The sequence below is a fragment of the Heterodontus francisci genome, chromosome 42 (assembly GCF_036365525.1).
Source record: "Heterodontus francisci isolate sHetFra1 chromosome 42, sHetFra1.hap1, whole genome shotgun sequence".
Lineage (NCBI taxonomy): Eukaryota > Metazoa > Chordata > Chondrichthyes > Heterodontiformes > Heterodontidae > Heterodontus > Heterodontus francisci.
Genome location: NC_090412.1, coordinates 11,964,759 through 11,972,810, shown reverse-complemented (window position 1 = coordinate 11,972,810; position 8,052 = coordinate 11,964,759).

Genomic DNA, 8,052 nt, shown 5'->3' with positions numbered 1-8,052 from the left:
AAACAATGGTCTGTCATCACTCTCTGTCTCCTACAGCTAAGCAAATTTTGAATCCACCTTATCAAGTTACCCTGTATCCCATGTGCATTTGCTTTCTTGATAAGTCTCCCATGTGGGACCTTGTCAAAGGCTTTGCTGAAATCCATGTAAACTACATCAACTGCACTACCCTCATCTACACACCTGGTCACATGCTCAAAAAATTCAATCAAATTTGTTAGGTATGACCTCCCGCCTTCAAAGCTATGCTGACTATTCCTAATCAAATTTTGCCTCTCCAAGTGGAGATAGATTCTCCCCTTCAGAATTTTCTCCAATAGTTTCCCTACCACTAACGTGAGACTCACTGGTCTATAGTTCCCTGGCTTATCTCTACAACCTTTCTTAAATAGTGGGACCACATTAGCTGTTCTCCAGTCCTCTGGCACCTCGCCCGTGGCTGGAGAGAAATATAAAAATTTGGGTCAGAGCCCCTGCAATCTCCACCCTCGCCTCCCACAGCATCCTGGGTCACAAATCGTCTGGACCTGGAGATTTGTCCACTTTTAAGCCTGCCAAAACCTCCAATACCTTGCAACTCCCTATGACAATTTGCTCAAGATCCTCACAGTCTCTCTCTCTGAGTTCCATATCTACATCCTCATTCTCTTGGGTGAAGACAGATGTGAAGTATTCATTCAACACTCTACCAATGTCCTCTGGCTTCACCCACAGATTTCCCCCTTGGTCCCTAATGGGTCCTACTCTTTCCCTGGTTATCCTCTTCCCATTGATATACTTATAGAATATCTTGGGATATTCCCTACTTTTACCAGCCAGAGCTTTCTCATATCCCCTCTTTGCTCTCCTAATTGCTTTCTTAAGCTCCATCCTACACTTTCTGTACTCCACTAATGCTTCTGTTGATTTGCTCCCCTTGTATTTGCTAAAAGCCTCTCTTTTCCTTCTCATCGTACCCTGAATGTTTCTGGTCATCCATGGTTCTCTGGGCTTGTTGCTCCTACCTGTTACCCTAAAGGTTGGGCCTGTACCCTCCCCATTTCCTTTTTGAATGCCCCCCACTGCTCTTCTGTAGATTTCCCGACAAGTAACTCTTTCCAGTCTACCTTGTCCAGATCCTGCCTTATTTTAGTAAAATTCGCTCTTCCCCAATCCAAAACCTTTTTTTGCAACTTGTCTATTTCTTTGTTTATAGCTACAGCACTGAAACAGGCCCTTCGGCCCACTGAGTCTGTGCTGACCATCAACCACCCATTTATACTAATCCTACATTAATCCCATATTCCTACCACATCCCCACCTTCCCTATATTCCCCTACCACCTACCTATACTCGGGACAATTTATAATGGCCAATTTACCTATCAACCTGCAAGTCTTTGACTGTGGGAGGAAACCGGAGCACCCGGCAAAAACCCACATGGTCACAGGGAGAACTTGCAAACTCCGCACAGGCAGTACCCAGAATCAAACCCGGGTTGCTGTGAGGCTGCGGTGCTAACCACTGCGCCTCTGTGCCGCCCTTTTTCCATAACAAGCTTAAATTGTACCATGTTGTGGTCGCTATCACCAAAATGCTCCCCCACCAACATATCAACCACCTGTCCGACTTCATTCCCCAGAATTAGGTCCAGCACTGCACCCTCCCTTGTTGGATCCTCTGCATATTGAGCTAAAAAGTTCTCCTGTATACATTTTAAGAACTCCACTCCATCTAAGCCCTTAACACGATGACTATCCCAATTAATGTTGGGAAAGTTGAAATTACCTAATATAATTACCCTATTATTATTTTTACACACCTCTGCGAATTGCGCACATATTTGCTCCTCAATTTCCTGCTGACTATCTGGGGTTCTATAATAAACACCTAGCAATGTGGCTGTCCCTTTTTTATTCCTAAACTCTACCCATGTATTTACAACAACAACTTGTATTTTTATAGCATCTTTAACATAATAAAATGTCCCAAGGCACTTCACAGTACATTATAAAGTAAAATTCGACACTGAGCCACATTAGGATCGATGGCCAAATGCTTAATCAAAGAAAGAGGTTGAAAGGAGCATCTTAAAGGAGGAAAGAGAAGTAGAGGGACAGAGAGGTTAAGAGAGGGAATTGCAGAGTTGAGGGTCTTGGCAGCTGAAGGCACGACCACCAATGGTGGAATGATAAAAATTGGGAATGCTCAAGAGGCCAGAATTAGATCTCAGAGGATTGTGGTGCTAGAGGAGATTACAGAGATAGGGAGGGGTGTGGCCATGGAGGAATTTGAAAACAAGGATGAGAATTTTAAAATCAGGGAATGTTTGACTGGGAGCCATAGAGTCATAGAGTCGTACAGCATAGAAACAGGCCCTTCGGCCCACCGCGTCCATGCCGACCACAATGCCTATCTACACTCATCCCACCTGCCTGCATTAATTCCATATCCCTCTATGCCTTACTTATTCAAGTACCTGTCCAGATGCCTCTTAAATGTCACTACTGTTCCTGCCTCCACCACCTCCTCAGGCAGCTCATTCCAGATACCCACTATTCTTTGTGTGAAAAAATTACCCCTTTGATCCCCTTTAAACCTCCTCCCCCTCACCTTAAATCTATGCCCTCTAGTTTTAGTCACCCCTACCATGGGAAACAGACTCTGGCTATCTACTCTATCCATGCCTCTCATAATTTTATATACCTCTATCATGTCCCCTCTCAACCTCCTTCGCTCCAGGGAAAACAGACACAGCCTATCCAATCTCTCTTTATAACTCAAGCCCTCCAAACCAGGCAACATCCTTGTGAATCTTTTCTGCATCATCTCTAGCTTAATCACATCTTTCCTGTAGTGCGGCGACCAGAACTGCACACAGTACTCCAAATGCGGCCTAACCGACGTTATGTACAACAGCCAATGTAGCTTACATTAATATTTACCAAAACATTTGATAAAATTGAAAAGTGGAATTTGAGACACTTTTATAAACCATGATTTATAGTGTTTAGGGGTGTAGGGTACAATTTGAAGTTTGTAAATACCGTAGCTGAATCAGTATAGCTCACAAAGAAGAAATCACATTTTGTATCTGTAATTATGATGTAAATTCTTGTTATGACACATCAATGACAGAAAGACTCCTTAGAATCAAATTATTGTCACAACAGCATTCAACACCTCGGACGAGCAGTTATAAATAATCAACTTGCCTCAGTTGTGAAAGGGAAATCATGTTTAAACAATTTGTTGGAGTTCTTTGAAGGGAGTGACATGTGCTGTAGATAAAGGGGAGCCCGTTGACATACTGTATTGGGATTCCTGAAGGCATTTGACAAGGTGCCACATAAAAGGTTATTGCGCAAAGTAGGAGTTCATGGTGTAAGGGGTAACATATTAGCATGGATAGAAGATTGGCTGGCTGGCAGAAAACAGAGAGTATGCGTAAATGGGTCTTTTCTGATTGGCAGGATGTGATGAGTGAAGTCCCGCAGGGATCTGTGCTGGGGCCTCAACTTTTTACAATTTATATCAATGACTTATATCAATGAGGGGAGCGATGGCATGGTAGGTAAGTATGTTATGAAGAGGATATAGGAGGTTGCAGACTGATATAGTAAGAACAAAGAACAAAGAATAAAGAAAATTACAGCACAGGAACAGGCCCTTCGGCCCTCCAAGCCTACGCCGATCCAGATCCTCTATCTAAATCTGTCGCCTATTTTCTAAGGGTCTGTATCTCTTTACTTCCTGCCCATTCATGTTTCTGTCTAGATACATCTTAAAAGACGCTATCGTGCCCGCGTCTACCACCTCCGCTGGCAACACGTTCCAGGCACCCACCACCCTCTGCGTAAAGAACTTTCCACGCATATCCCCCCTAAACTTTTCCCCTTTCACTTTGAACTCGTGTCCCCTAGTAATTGAATCCTCCACTCTGGGAAAAAGCTTCTTGCTATCCAACCTATCTTTACCTCTCATGATTTTGTACACCTCAATCAGGTCCCCCCTCAACCTCCGTCTTTCTAATGAAAATAATCCTAATCTACTCAACCTCTCTTCATAGCTAGCGCCCTCCATACCAGGCAACATCCTGGTGAACCTCCTCTGCACCCTCTCCAAAGCATCCACATCCTTTTGGTAATGTGGTGACCAGAACTGCACGCAGTATTCCAAATGTGGCCGAACCAAAGTCCTATACAACTGGAACATGACCTGCCAACTCTTGTACTCAATACCCCATCCGATGAAGGAAAGCATGCCGTATGCCTTCTTGACCACTCTATTGACCTGCGTTGCCACCTTCAGGGAACAATGGACCTGAACACCCAAATCACTCTGTACATCAATTTTCCCCAGGACTTTTCCAAGGTTGAGTGAGTGGGCAAAAATCTGGCAGATGGAGTATAATGTGGGAAAATGTGAAGTTGTTCACTTTGGCAGGAAGAATAACAAAGCAGAGTATTAGTTAAATGGAGAACGACTGCAGAATTCTAGGGTGCAGAGGGATCTAGGTGTTCTAGTGCATGAGTCACAAAAAGGTAGTATACAGGTACAGCAAGTAATAAAGAAGGCTAATGGAATGCTACCCTTTATTACGAGAGGAATTGAAAATGTTATGCTTCAGTTATACACGGCATTGGTGCGACCACATCTCGAATACTGCATGCAGTTTTGGTCTCCTTATTTAAGGAAGCATGTAAATGCGTTGGAGGCGGTTCAGAGGAGGTTGACTAGACTGATACCTGGAATGAGCGGGTTGTCTTATGAGGAAAGGTTGAACAGAGTGGGCATGTTTTCACAGGAGTTTAGAAGAGTGAGGGGAGACTTGATTGAAGTATATAAGATCCGAAGAAGGGTCACTGACCCGAAACATTAACTTTGCTTCTCTTTCCACAGATGCTGCCAGACCTGCTGAGTGGTTCCAGCATTTCTTGTTTTTATTTTATATTATATAAGATCCTGAATGGTCTTGACAAGGTTGATGTGGGGAGGATGTTTCCTCTTGTGGGGGAGTCCAGAACTAGGGGGCACTGTTTTAAAATTAGGGGTTGCCCTTTTGGGACAGAGAAACATAGAAACATAGAAAATTGGAGCAGGAGTAGGCTATTCGGCCCTTCGAGCCTGCTCCGCCATTCATTATGATCATGGCTGATCATCCAACACAGTAGCCTGTTCTGGCTTTTGCCCCATACCCTTTGATCCCTTTAGACCCAAGATCTATATCTAACTCCTTTTGGAAAACATACAATGTTTTGGCCTCAACTGCTTTCTGTGGTAGCTAATTCCACAGGTTCACCACTCTCTGGGTGAAGAAATTTCTCCTCATCTCAGTCCTGAAAGGTTTACTCCATATCCTTAAACTATGACTCCTGGTTCTGGACTCACCCACCATCGGGAACATCCTTCCTGCTTCTACCTTGTCAAGTCCTGTTAGAATTTTATAGGTTTCTATGAGATCCCCCCCTCACTCTTCTGAACTCCAGTGAATATAATCCTAACTGACTCAATCTCTCCTCATACGTCAGTCCCGACAACCCAGGAATCAGTCTGGTAAACCTTCGCTGCACTCCCTCTATAGCAAGAACATCCTTCCTCAGATAAAGAGACCAAAACTGCGCACAATATTCCAGGTGTGGCCTCACCAAGGCCCTGTATAATTGCAGTAAGACATCCCTGCTCCAGTACCCGAATCCTCTCGCTATGAAGGCCAACATACCATTTGCCTTTTTTACCGCCTATTGCACCTGCATGCTCACCTTCAGCGACTGGTTTACGAGAACACCCAGGTCTCGCTGCACATTCCCCTCTCTCAGTTTATAGCTGTTCAGATAATAATCTGCCTTCCTGTTTTTGCTATCAGAGACGAGGAGAAATGTTTTCTTTCAGAGGGTCGTGCGACTTTGGAACTCTCTACCTCAGAAGATAGTGGAGGCGGGGTCATTGAATATTTTTAAGGCAGAGGTAGATAGATTATTGTTAGGCAATAGAATCAAGGGTTATCAGGGGTAGATGGGAGTGTGGATTTTGAAACACAAACAGATCAGCCATGATCTTATTGAATGGCAGAGCAGGCTTGAGGGGCCGAATGGCCTACTCCTGCTCCTAATTCGTATGTTCCAAACACATTCATTCATTTGCTGTTTGTAGGTCCTTGCTGAGAACAGATTTTATGTTATGTTTGCCTTGATTACAACAATGATTGCATTTCAAAAAGAATCCATTGATTGTAAAGTGTTTTGTCGCATCCAAAGGACACGAAAAAAAGAAAAATGTTTATAAAGCACATTTCATGACCTCAGGACATCCCAAAGTGCTTTACATCCAATGAAGTACTTTAAAAGTGTAGTCACTGTATATAATGTAGGAAGACACTACATAAGTGTAAGTTCTTTCGTATTGGTTCAGAACTGTCAAAGAAAGAGCAATAAAGTTGGCCAAATATTTATCAGCAACCAATGGAATTGCTAGAAAACAACAGAAACAAAACAATCATGATGACTGTTGACATTCCTACAAAGTGCTACCAGCAATTGGCAATCGCATGATTGCTGTTACTTAATGAGTTGGCTTGAAAGGGATACACTACACACTAATGTTTTAATATATATATTGATTTTCTCTGCTTCCATCCCTTCAAATTTCCTTGGACCGTGCACCTGTCCTGATCAATAACAGAGGCTGGAGACCTGGTTCCTTGGGCAGGATTTTCAGAGGCCGATAGGGACAGGAACTGAGCTGGGCAGGCACGTAATATTGCAACTTCACCGGCGTACTGCTTTGCTGGCACCCTCCCGCCCCCTAAGCCATTTTCAGGAAGGCCTTGTTGGGAGTGGAACGGCTACTTGCTCCTGAGCTGTGGGTAGCCAATTGAGGTAATTATGGGGCCTATTAAGGCCCCTCTCCCTCACTGACAGGAATTTTCCAGTCGGCAGGCAGGCCCCACACAGTTGCCGGAAAACAGCCAGTTAAATAAGGCTGCCTCCTGGAAGTGGGGGAGGCCACGTTTTATCCCACTAGGGACCCCCCCCACCCCACCACCACCCATCATGGCCGGTGGCCCGAGCTGAAGCTGCTGGCCGTCCAGTGGAGGGGCTGCCCCTCCACAAGCACGTTCAGGCAGCTGTGGCCTTTTTAAATTCAAATATTTTAAAAGTGCTGAGAGGGCACCTCACAATAGAGGCACCCTCTGTCTCCCTTACCTGTAGCTCCTTCTGTGCTGGAGGTTTCCAATTGGCCATCCAGCTTCAAGAGCCCACCCACCATCCTTAATTGGATATTGGTCACACCCTCTGACCACTAATTGGCCAATCCAGAAAAATTCCCTGTTGGGCTCCCGGTCCCGACACGGTGTAGAGTTGGTATCTACATTTGATCCAGCAGTCAGGGTCCTGACCCAACATGAAAAATCCTGCCCCTTGTCCCTGCAAATGGCGCCTGATAACTGGCTGCTAGGAGGCCTGTGAACATAATCAGGCTGACTCTTGTTGTAGTACAAAAATACATTACAATCAATATTTTAAAATCAACATTTTTATTTAATCCAGTGAGTCTTATAATTCACAATAAAGCAAAATATAATAATGTGATCAATTTGGAGATGTAAAGACTGCTGAATCTGTAGTACCATTTAGCCAATGACTGACGCTGCTAAACAAAAGACTCAATTGGATGAAGAATCCTTTTTTGTATATGAATAGCAGGAGACTACATCTTGGAAACTGACCTGATAATGACTTTAAAGTACTTCTGTTAATGATGAAACAATTAGCAAAGAGATTCTATTGGATATTTATGAGTTTTTGGAGATGGTTATATTAACAGTATCAGACAAAATGCTAAGGTTCAGTTCAACATTACAATAAAGAATCTTATAAAGATAGTGACTTACAGATGTGTGTGGATTGTTCTTTGTGAAAATGGCAACTTTGGTAAAGGGTGATTGCCTGAAGTAGTGCTTTAATCTTGATAAATGGAGGTACTTAAAGGGAAAACCTTGCCTTTGGATTTCAGAAGCCAGAAGTAGTTTGAAGGAAGAAGTCTATATAGGAGTTTAAGATTGTGTTCAAA